Below are 12,846 nucleotides of genomic sequence, written 5' to 3'. Positions count from 1 at the left end.
ACGAAAATAATCCCTGGAGAAGGGGAACGAGAGGGACAAAGGACAAACACAAATCTCCAAACACAGCTAGGTGACTGGTGTGCGACCGAAAAAATCCGCCTGGTCCGGGTATCGAACCCGGGACCTCTCCATTACAGGTGGAGCGCTCTACCAAGTGAGCTAACCAGGGGTTAGACATCAGTAGAGCAAACGGGTTTTATCAGCCGCCACCAGTCTAACACCAACAAGGGTGAAGCTTGCAATTTAAGGTTATAATTATAATGCAATTAAATGCAAAGGTGCAAGCGAGCTGGACAAGAATGACGAAAATAATCCCTGGAGAAGGGGAACGAGAGGGACAAAGGACAAACACAAATCTCCAAACACAGCTAGGTGACTGGTGTGCGACCGAAAAAATCCGCCTGGTCCGCGTATCGAACCCGGGACCTCTCCATTACAGGTGGAGCGCTCTACCAATTAAGCTAACCAGGGGTTAGACATCAGTAGAGCAAACGGGTTTTATCAGCCGCCACCAGTCTAACACCAACAAGGGTGAAGCTTGCAATTTAAGGTTATAATTATAATGCAATTAAATGCAAAGTTGCAAGCGAGCTGGACAAGAATGACGAAAATAATCCCTGGAGAAGGGGAACGAGAAGGACAAAGGACAAACACAAATCTCCAAACACAGCTAGGTGACTGGTGTGCGACCGAAAAAATCCGCCTGGTCCGGGTATCGAACCCGCGACCTCTCCATTACAGGCGGAGCGCTCTACCAATTAAGCTAACCAGGGGTTAGACATCAGTAGAGCAAACGGGTTTTATCAGCCGCCACCAGTCTAACACCAACAAGGGTGAAGCTTGCAATTTAAGGTTATAATTATAATGCAATTAAATGCAAAGGTGCAAGCGAGCTGGACAAGAATGACGAAAATAATCCCTGGAGAAGGGGAACGAGAAGGACAAAGGACAAACACAAATCTCCAAACACAGCGAGGTGACTGGTGTGCGACCGAAAAAATCCGCCTGGTCCGGGTATCGAACCCGCGACCTCTCCATTACAGGCGGAGCGCTCTACCAATTGAGCTAACCAGGGGTTACACATCAGTAGAGCAAACGGGTTTTATCAGCCGCCACCAGTCTAACACCAACAAGGATGAAGCTTGCAATTTAAGGTTATAATTATAATGCAATTAATGCAAAGGTGCAAGCGAGCTGGACAAGAATGACGAAAATAATCCCTGGAGAAGGGGAACGAGAGGGACAAAGGACAAACACAAATCTCCAAACACAGCTAGGTGACTGGTGTGCGACCGAAAAAATCCGCCTGGTCCGGGTATCGAACCCGGGACCTCTCCATTACAGGTGGAGCGCTCTACCAAGTGAGCTAACCAGGGGTTAGACATCAGTAGAGCAAACGGGTTTTATCAGCCGCCACCAGTCTAACACCAACAAGGGTGAAGCTTGCAATTTAAGGTTATAATTATAATGCAATTAAATGCAAAGGTGCAAGCGAGCTGGACAAGAATGACGAAAATAATCCCTGGAGAAGGGGAACGAGAGGGACAAAGGACAAACACAAATCTCCAAACACAGCTAGGTGACTGGTGTGCGACTGAAAAAATCCGGCTGGTCCGGGTATCGAACCCGCGACCTCTCCATTACAGGTGGAGCGCTCTACCAATTGAGCTAACCAGGGGTTAGACATCAGTAGAGCAAACGGGTTTTATCAGCCGCCACCAGTCTAACACCAACAAGGGTGAAGCTTGCAATTTAAGGTTATAATTATAATGCAATTAAATGCAAAGGTACAAGCGAGCTGGACAAGAACGACGAAAATAATCCCTGGAGAAGGGGAACGAGAGGGACAAAGGACAAACACAAATCTCCAAACACAGCTAGGTGACTGGTGTGCGACCGAAAAAATCCGCCTGGTCCGGGTATCGAACCCGCGACCTCTCCATTACAGGTGGAGCGCTCTACCAATTGAGCTAACCAGGGGTTAGACATCAGTAGAGCAAACGGGTTTTATCAGCCGCCACCAGTCTAACACCAACAAGGGTGAAGCTTGCAATTTAAGGTTATAATTATAATGCAATTAAATGCAAAGGTGCAAGCGAGCTGGACAAGAATGACGAAAATAATCCCTGGAGAAGGGGAACGAGAGGGACAAAGGACAAACACAAATCTCCAAACACAGCTAGGTGACTGGTGTGCGACCGAAAAAATCCGCCTGGTCCGGGTATCGAACCCGCGACCTCTCCATTACAGGTGGAGCGCTCCACCAATTGAGCTAACCAGGGGTTAGACATCAGTAGAGCAAACGGGTTTTATCAGCCGCCACCAGTCTAACACCAACAAGGGTGAAGCTTGCAATTTAAGGTTATAATTATAATGCAATTAAATGCAAAGGTGCAAGCGAGCTGGACAAGAATGACGAAAATAATCCCTGGAGAAGGGGAACGAGAGGGACAAAGGACAAACACAAATCTCCAAACACAGCTAGGTGACTGGTGTGCGACCGAAAAAATCCGCCTGGTCCCGGTATCGAACCCGCGACCTCTCCATTACAGGTGGAGCGCTCTACCAATTGAGCTAACCAGGGGTTAGACATCAGTAGAGCAAACGGGTTTTATCAGCCGCCACCAGTCTAACACCAACAAGGGTGAAGCTTGCAATTTAAGGTTATAATTATAATGCAATTAAATGCAAAGGTGCAAGCGAGCTGGACAAGAATGACGAAAATAATCCCTGGAGAAGGCGAACGAGAGGGACAAAGGACAAACACAAATCTCCAAACACAGCTAGGTGACTGGTGTGCGACCGAAAAAATCCGCCTGGTCCGGGTATCGAACCCGCGACCTCTCCATTACAGGTGGAGCGCTCTACCAATTGAGCTAACCAGGGGTTAGACATCAGTAGAGCAAACGGGTTTTATCAGCCGCCACCAGTCTAACACCAACAAGGGTGAAGCTTGCAATTTAAGGTTATAATTATAATGCAATTAAATGCAAAGGTGCAAGCGAGCTGGACAAGAATGACGAAAATAATCCCTGGAGAAGGGGAACGAGAGGGACAAAGGACAAACACAAATCTCCAAACACAGCTAGGTGACTGGTGTGCGACCGAAAAAATCCGCCTGGTCCGGGTATCGAACCCGCGACCTCTCCATTACAGGTGGAGCACTCTACCAATTGAGCTAACCAGGGGTTAGACATCAGTAGAGCAAACGGGTTTTATCAGCCGCCACCAGTCTAACACCAACAAGGGTGAAGCTTGCAATTTAAGGTTATAATTATAATGCAATTAAATGCAAAGGTGCAAGCGAGCTGGACAAGAATGACGAAAATAATCCCTGGAGAAGGGGAACGAGAGGGACAAAGGACAAACACAAATCTCCAAACACAGCTAGGTGACTGGTGTGCGACCGAAAAAATCCGCCTGGTCCGGGTATCGAACCCGCGACCTCTCCATTACAGGTGGAGCGCTCTACCAATTGAGCTAACCAGGGGTTAGACATCAGTAGAGCAAACGGGTTTTATCAGCCGCCACCAGTCTAACACCAACAAGGGTGAAGCTTGCAATTTAAGGTTATAATTATAATGCAATTAAATGCAAAGGTGCAAGCGAGCTGGACAAGAATGACGAAAATAATCCCTGGAGAAGGGGAACGAGAGGGACAAAGGACAAACACAAATCTCCAAACACAGCTAGGTGACTGGTGTGCGACCGAAAAAATCCGCCTGGTCCGGGTATCGAACCCGCGACCTCTCCATTACAGGTGGAGCACTCTACCAATTGAGCTAACCAGGGGTTAGACATCAGTAGAGCAAACGGGTTTTATCAGCCGCCACCAGTCTAACACCAACAAGGGTGAAGCTTGCAATTTAAGGTTATAATTATAATGCAATTAAATGCAAAGGTGCAAGCGAGCTGGACAAGAATGACGAAAATAATCCCTGGAGAAGGGGAACGAGAGGGACAAAGGACAAACACAAATCTCCAAACACAGCTAGGTGACTGGTGTGCGACCGAAAAAATCCGCCTGGTCCGGGTATCGAACCCGCGACCTCTCCATTACAGGTGGAGCGCTCTACCAATTGAGCTAACCAGGGGTTAGACATCAGTAGAGCAAACGGGTTTTATCAGCCGCCACCAGTCTAACACCAACAAGGGTGAAGCTTGCAATTTAAGGTTATAATTATAATGCAATTAAATGCAAAGGTGCAAGCGAGCTGGACAAGAATGACGAAAATAATCCCTGGAGAAGGGGAACGAGAGGGACAAAGGACAAACACAAATCTCCAAACACAGCTAGGTGACTGGTGTGCGACCGAAAAAATCCGCCTGGTCCGGGTATCGAACCCGCGACCTCTCCATTACAGGTGGAGCGCTCTACCAATTGAGCTAACCAGGGGTTAGACATCAGTAGAGCAAACGGGTTTTATCAGCCGCCACCAGTCTAACACCAACAAGGGTGAAGCTTGCAATTTAAGGTTATAATTATAATGCAATTAAATGCAAAGGTGCAAGCGAGCTGGACAAGAATGACGAAAATAATCCCTGGAGAAGGGGAACGAGAGGGACAAAGGACAAACACAAATCTCCAAACACAGCTAGGTGACTGGTGTGCGACCGAAAAAATCCGCCTGGTCCGGGTATCGAACCCGCGACCTCTCCATTACAGGTGGAGCGCTCTACCAATTGAGCTAACCAGGGGTTAGACATCAGTAGAGCAAACGGGTTTTATCAGCCGCCACCAGTCTAACACCAACAAGGGTGAAGCTTGCAATTTAAGGTTATAATTATAATGCAATTAAATGCAAAGGTACAAGCGAGCTGGACAAGAATGACGAAAATAATCCCTGGAGAAGGGGAACGAGAGGGACAAAGGAAAAACACAAATCTCCAAACACAGCTAGGTGACTGGTGTGCGACCGAAAAAATCCGCCTGGTCCGGGTATCGAACCCGCGACCTCTCCATTACAGGTGGAGCGCTCTACCAATTGAGCTAACCAGGGGTTAGACATCAGTAGAGCAAACGGGTTTTATCAGCCGCCACCAGTCTAACACCAACAAGGGTGAAGCTTGCAATTTAAGGTTATAATTATAATGCAATTAAATGCAAAGGTGCAAGCGAGCTGGACAAGAATGACGAAAATAATCCCTGGAGAAGGGGAACGAGAGGGACAAAGGACAAACACAAATCTCCAAACACAGCTAGGTGACTGGTGTGCGACCGAAAAAATCCGCCTGGTCCGGGTATCGAACCCGCGACCTCTCCATTACAGGTGGAGCGCTCTACCAATTGAGCTAACCAGGGGTTAGACATCAGTAGAGCAAACGGGTTTTATCAGCCGCCACCAGTCTAACACCAACAAGGGTGAAGCTTGCAATTTAAGGTTATAATTATAATGCAATTAAATGCAAAGGAACTAGCGAGCTGGACAAGAATGACGAAAATAATCCCTGGAGAAGGGGAACGAGAGGGACAAAGGACAAACACAAATCTCCAAACACAGCTAGGTGACTGGTGTGCGACCGAAAAAATCCGCCTGGTCCGGGTATCGAACCCGCGACCTCTCCATTACAGGTGGAGCGCTCTACCAATTGAGCTAACCAGGGGTTAGACATCAGTAGAGCAAACGGGTTTTATCAGCCGCCACCAGTCTAACACCAACAAGGGTGAAGCTTGCAATTTAAGGTTATAATTATAATGCAATTAAATGCAAAGGTGCAAGCGAGCTGGACAAGAATGACGAAAATAATCCCTGGAGAAGGGGAACGAGAGGGACAAAGGACAAACACAAATCTCCAAACACAGCTAGGTGACTGGTGTGCGACTGAAAAAATCCGCCTGGTCCGGGTATGGAACCCGCGACCTCTCCATTACAGGTGGAGCGCTCTACCAATTGAGCTAACCAGGGGTTAGACATCAGTAGAGCAAACGGGTTTTATCAGCCGCCACCAGTCTAACACCAACAAGGGTGAAGCTTGCAATTTAAGGTTATAATTATAATGCAATTAAATGCAAAGGTGCAAGCGAGCTGGACAAGAATGACGAAAATAATCCCTGGAGAAGGGGAACGAGAGGGACAAAGGACAAACACAAATCTCCAAACACAGCTAGGTGACTGGTGTGCGACCGAAAAAATCCGCCTGGTCCGGGTATCGAACCCGCGACCTCTCCATTACAGGTGGAGCGCTCTACCAATTGAGCTAACCAGGGGTTAGACATCAGTAGAGCAAACGGGTTTTATCAGCCGCCACCAGTCTAACACCAACAAGGGTGAAGCTTGCAATTTAAGGTTATAATTATAATGCAATTAAATGCAAAGGTACAAGCGAGCTGGACAAGAATGACGAAAATAATCCCTGGAGAAGGGGAACGAGAGGGACAAAGGACAAACACAAATCTCCAAACACAGCTAGGTGACTGGTGTGCGACCGAAAAAATCCGCCTGGTCCGGGTATCGAACCCGCGACCTCTCCATTACAGGTGGAGCGCTCTACCAATTGAGCTAACCAGGGGTTAGACATCAGTAGAGCAAACGGGTTTTATCAGCCGCCACCAGTCTAACACCAACAAGGGTGAAGCTTGCAATTTAAGGTTATAATTATAATGCAATTAAATGCAAAGGTGCAAGCGAGCTGGACAAGAATGACGAAAATAATCCCTGGAGAAGGGGAACGAGAGGGACAAAGGACAAACACAAATCTCCAAACACAGCTAGGTGACTGGTGTGCGACCGAAAAAATCCGCCTGGTCCGGGTATCGAACCCGCGACCTCTCCATTACAGGTGGAGCGCTCTACCAATTGAGCTAACCAGGGGTTAGACATCAGTAGAGCAAACGGGTTTTATCAGCCGCCACCAGTCTAACACCAACAAGGGTGAAGCTTGCAATTTAAGGTTATAATTATAATGCAATTAAATGCAAAGGTACAAGCGAGCTGGACAAGAATGACGAAAATAATCCCTGGAGAAGGGGAACGAGAGGGACAAAGGACAAACACAAATCTCCAAACACAGCTAGGTGACTGGTGTGCGACCGAAAAAATCCGCCTGGTCCGGGTATCGAACCCGCGACCTCTCCATTACAGGTGGAGCGCTCTACCAATTGAGCTAACCAGGGGTTAGACATCAGTAGAGCAAACGGGTTTTATCAGCCGCCACCAGTCTAACACCAACAAGGGTGAAGCTTGCAATTTAAGGTTATAATTATAATGCAATTAAATGCAAAGGTGCAGGCGAGTTGGACAAGAATGACGAAAATAATCCCTGGAGAAGGCGAACGAGAGGGACAAAGGACAAACACAAATCTCCAAACACAGCTAGGTGACTGGTGTGCGACCGAAAAAATCCGCCTGGTCCGGGTATCGAACCCGCGACCTCTCCATTACAGGTGGAGCGCTCTACCAATTGAGCTAACCAGGGGTTAGACATCAGTAGAGCAAACGGGTTTTATCAGCCGCCACCAGTCTAACACCAACAAGGGTGAAGCTTGCAATTTAAGGTTATAATTATAATGCAATTAAATGCAAAGGTACAAGCGAGCTGGACAAGAATGACGAAAATAATCCCTGGAGAAGGGGAACGAGAGGGACAAAGGACAAACACAAATCTCCAAACACAGCTAGGTGACTGGTGTGCGACCGAAAAAATCCGCCTGGTCCGGGTATCGAACCCGCGACCTCTCCATTACAGGTGGAGCGCTCTACCAATTGAGCTAACCAGGGGTTAGACATCAGTAGAGCAAACGGGTTTTATCAGCCGCCACCAGTCTAACACCAACAAGGGTGAAGCTTGCAATTTAAGGTTATAATTATAATGCAATTAAATGCAAAGGTGCAAGCGAGCTGGACAAGAATGACGAAAATAATCCCTGGAGAAGGGGAACGAGAGGGACAAAGGACAAACACAAATCTCCAAACACAGCTAGGTGACTGGTGTGCGACCGAAAAAATCCGCCTGGTCCGGGTATCGAACCCGCGACCTCTCCATTACAGGTGGAGCGCTCTACCAATTGAGCTAACCAGGGGTTAGACATCAGTAGAGCAAACGGGTTTTATCAGCCGCCACCAGTCTAACACCAACAAGGGTGAAGCTTGCAATTTAAGGTTATAATTATAATGCAATTAAATGCAAAGGAACTAGCGAGCTGGACAAGAATGACGAAAATAATCCCTGGAGAAGGGGAACGAAAGGGACAAAGGACAAACACAAATCTCCAAACACAGCTAGGTGACTGGTGTGCGACCGAAAAAATCCGCCTGGTCCGGGTATCGAACCCGCGACCTCTCCATTACAGGTGGAGCGCTCTACCAATTGAGCTAACCAGGGGTTAGACATCAGTAGAGCAAACGGGTTTTATCAGCCGCCACCAGTCTAACACCAACAAGGGTGAAGCTTGCAATTTAAGGTTATAATTATAATGCAATTAAATGCAAAGGTGCAAGCGAGCTGGACAAGAATGACGAAAATAATCCCTGGAGAAGGGGAACGAGAGGGACAAAGGACAAACACAAATCTCCAAACACAGCTAGGTGACTGGTGTGCGACTGAAAAAATCCGCCTGGTCCGGGTATGGAACCCGCGACCTCTCCATTACAGGTGGAGCGCTCTACCAATTGAGCTAACCAGGGGTTAGACATCAGTAGAGCAAACGGGTTTTATCAGCCGCCACCAGTCTAACACCAACAAGGGTGAAGCTTGCAATTTAAGGTTATAATTATAATGCAATTAAATGCAAAGGTACAAGCGAGCTGGACAAGAATGACGAATATAATCCCTGGAGAAGGGGAACGAGAGGGACAAAGGACAAACACAAATCTCCAAACACAGCTAGGTGACTGGTGTGCGACCGAAAAAATCCGCCTGGTCCGGGTATCGAACCCGCGACCTCTCCATTACAGGTGGAGCGCTCTACCAATTGAGCTAACCAGGGGTTAGACATCAGTAGAGCAAACGGGTTTTATCAGCCGCCACCAGTCTAACACCAACAAGGGTGAAGCTTGCAATTTAAGGTTATAATTATAATGCAATTAAATGCAAAGGTGCAAGCGAGCTGGACAAGAATGACGAAAATAATCCCTGGAGAAGGGGAACGAGAGGGACAAAGGACAAACACAAATCTCCAAACACAGCTAGGTGACTGGTGTGCGACTGAAAAAATCCGCCTGGTCCGGGTATCGAACCCGCGACCTCTCCATTACAGGTGGAGCGCTCTACCAATTGAGCTAACCAGGGGTTAGACATCAGTAGAGCAAACGGGTTTTATCAGCCGCCACCAGTCTAACACCAACAAGGGTGAAGCTTGCAATTTAAGGTTATAATTATAATGCAATTAAATGCAAAGGTACAAGCGAGCTGGACAAGAATGACGAAAATAATCCCTGGAGGAGGGGAACGAGAGGGACAAAGGACAAACACAAATCTCCAAACACAGCTAGGTGACTGGTGTGCGACCGAAAAAATCCGCCTGGTCCGGGTATCGAACCCGGGACCTCTCCATTACAGGTGGAGCGCTCTACCAAGTGAGCTAACCAGGGGTTAGACATCAGTGGAGCAAACGGGTTTTATCAGCCGCCACCAGTCTAACACCAACAAGGGTGAAGCTTGCAATTTAAGGTTATAATTATAATGCAATTAAATGCAAAGGTACAAGCGAGCTGGACAAGAATGACGAAAATAATCCCTGGAGAAGGGGAACGAGAGGGACAAAGGACAAACACAAATCTCCAAACACAGCTAGGTGACTGGTGTGCGACCGAAAAAATCCGCCTGGTCCGGGTATCGAACCCGCGACCTCTCCATTACAGGTGGAGCGCTCTACCAATTGAGCTAACCAGGGGTTAGACATCAGTAGAGCAAACGGGTTTTATCAGCCGCCACCAGTCTAACACCAACAAGGGTGAAGCTTGCAATTTAAGGTTATAATTATAATGCAATTAAATGTAAAGGTGCAAGCGAGCTGGACAAGAATGACGAAAATAATCCCTGGAGAAGGGGAACGAGAGGGACAAAGGACAAACACAAATCTCCAAACACAGCTAGGTGACTGGTGTGCGACCGAAAAAATCCGCCTGCTCCGGGTATCGAACCCGCGACCTCTCCATTACAGGTGGAGCGCTCTACTAATTGAGCTAACCAGGGGTTAGACATCAGTAGAGCAAACGGGTTTTATCAGCCGCCACCAGTCTAACACCAACAAGGGTGAAGCTTGCAGTTTAAGGTTATAATTATAATGCAATTAAATGCAAAGGTACAAGCGAGCTGGACAAGAATGACGAAAATAATCCCTGGAGAAGGGGAACGAGAGGGACAAAGGACAAACACAAATCTCCAAACACAGCTAGGTGACTGGTGTGCGACCGAAAAAATCCGCCTGGTCCGGGTATCGAACCCGCGACCTCTCCATTACAGGTGGAGCGCTCTACCAATTGAGCTAACCAGGGGTTAGACATCAGTAGAGCAAACGGGTTTTATCAGCCGCCACCAGTCTAACACCAACAAGGGTGAAGCTTGCAATTTAAGGTTATAATTATAATGCAATTAAATGCAAAGGTACAAGCGAGCTGGACAAGAATGACGAAAATAATCCCTGGAGAAGGGGAACGAGAGGGACAAAGGACAAACACAAATCTCCAAACACAGCTAGGTGACTGGTGTGCGACCGAAAAAATCCGCCTGGTCCGGGTATCGAACCCGCGACCTCTCCATTACAGGTGGAGCGCTCTACCAATTGAGCTAACCAGGGGTTAGACATCAGTAGAGCAAACGGGTTTTATCAGCCGCCACCAGTCTAACACCAACAAGGGTGAAGCTTGCAGTTTAAGGTTATAATTATAATGCAATTAAATGCAAAGGTACAAGCGAGCTGGACAAGAATGACGAAAATAATCCCTGGAGAAGGGGAACGAGAGGGACAAAGGACAAACACAAATCTCCAAACACAGCTAGGTGACTGGTGTGCGACCGAAAAAATCCGCCTGGTCCGGGTATCGAACCCGCGACCTCTCCATTACAGGTGGAGCGCTCTACCAATTGAGCTAACCAGGGGTTAGACATCAGTAGAGCAAACGGGTTTTATCAGCCGCCACCAGTCTAACACCAACAAGGGTGAAGCTTGCAATTTAAGGTTATAATTATAATGCAATTAGATGCAAAGCTACAAGCGAGCTGGACTAGAATGACGAAAATAATCCCTGGAGAAGGGGAACGAGAGGGACAAAGGACAAACACAAATCTCCAAACACAGCTAGGTGACTGGTGTGCGACTGAAAAAATCCGCCTGGTCCGGGTATCGAACCCGGGACCTCTCCATTACAGGTGGAGCGCTCTACCAATTGAGCTAACCAGGGGTTAGACATCAGTAGAGCAAACGGGTTTTATCAGCCGCCACCAGTCTAACACCAACAAGGGTGAACCTTGCAATTTAAGGTTATAATTATAATGCAATTAAATGCAAAGGTACAAGCGAGCTGGACAAGAATGACGAAAATAATCCCTGGAGAAGGGGAACGAGAGGGACAAAGGACAAACACAAATCTCCAAACACAGCTAGGTGACTGGTGTGCGACTGAAAAAATCCGCCTGGTCCGGGTATCGAACCCGGGACCTCTCCATTACAGGTGGAGCGCTCTACCAAGTGAGCTAACCAGGGGTTAGACATCAGTAGAGCAAACGGGTTTTATCAGCCGCCACCAGTCTAACACCAACAAGGGTGAAGCTTGCAATTTAAGGTTATAATTATAATGCAATTAAATGCAAAGGTACAAGCGAGCTGGACAAGAATGACGAAAATAATCCCTGGAGAAGGGGAACGAGAGGGACAAAGGACAAACACAAATCTCCAAACACAGCTAGGTGACTGGTGTGCGACTGAAAAAATCCGCCTGGTCCGGGTATCGAACCCGGGACCTCTCCATTACAGGTGGAGCGCTCTACCAAGTGAGCTAACCAGGGGTTAGACATCAGTAGAGCAAACGGGTTTTATCAGCCGCCACCAGTCTAACACCAACAAGGGTGAAGCTTGCAATTTAAGGTTATAATTATAATGCAATTAAATGCAAAGGTACAAGCGAGCTGGACAAGAATGACGAAAATAATCCCTGGAGAAGGGGAACGAGAGGGACAAAGGAAAAACACAAATCTCCAAACACAGCTAGGTGACTGGTGTGCGACTGAAAAAATCCGCCTGGTCCGGGTATCGAACCCGGGACCTCTCCATTACAGGTGGAGCGCTCTACCAATTGAGCTAACCAGGGGTTAGACATCAGTAGAGCAAACGGGTGTTATCAGCCGCCACCAGTCTAACACCAACAAGGGTGAAGCTTGCAATTTAAGGTTATAATTATAATGCAATTAAATGCAAAGGTACAAGCGAGCTGGACAAGAATGACGAAAATAATCCCTGGAGAAGGGGAACGAGAGGGACAAAGGACAAACACAAATCTCCAAACACAGCTAGGTGACTGGTGTGCGACCGAAAAAATCCGTCTGGTCCGGGTATCGAACCCGCGACCTCTCCATTACAGGTGGAGCGCTCTACCAATTGAGCTAACCAGGGGTAAGACATCAGTAGAGCAAACGGGTTTTATCAGCCGCCACCAGTCTAACACCAACAAGGGTGAAGCTTGCAATTTAAGGTTATAATTATAATGCAATTAAATGCAAAGGTACAAGCGAGCTGGACAAGAATGACGAAAATAATCCCTGGAGAAGGGGAACGAGAGGGACAAAGGACAAACACAAATCTCCAAACACAGCTAGGTGACTGGTGTGCGACCGAAAAAATCCGCCTGGTCCGGGTATCGAACCCGGGACCTCTCCATTACAGGTGGAGCGCTCTACCAATTGAGCTAA

The 12,846-nt window shown here is 47.5% G+C and overlaps 1 pseudogene; it reads left to right on the top strand.

Moving 5' to 3' along the window:
• Positions 1-12,846, top strand: part of LOC120846481 — a 95,552-nt pseudogene that overhangs the window by 29,961 nt on the left and 52,745 nt on the right.

The sequence above is a fragment of the Ixodes scapularis genome, unplaced genomic scaffold (assembly GCF_016920785.2).
Source record: "Ixodes scapularis isolate PalLabHiFi unplaced genomic scaffold, ASM1692078v2 PGA_scaffold9__187_contigs__length_104089568, whole genome shotgun sequence".
Lineage (NCBI taxonomy): Eukaryota > Metazoa > Arthropoda > Arachnida > Ixodida > Ixodidae > Ixodes > Ixodes scapularis.
This window is presented reverse-complemented; position numbering and strand designations above follow the sequence as displayed.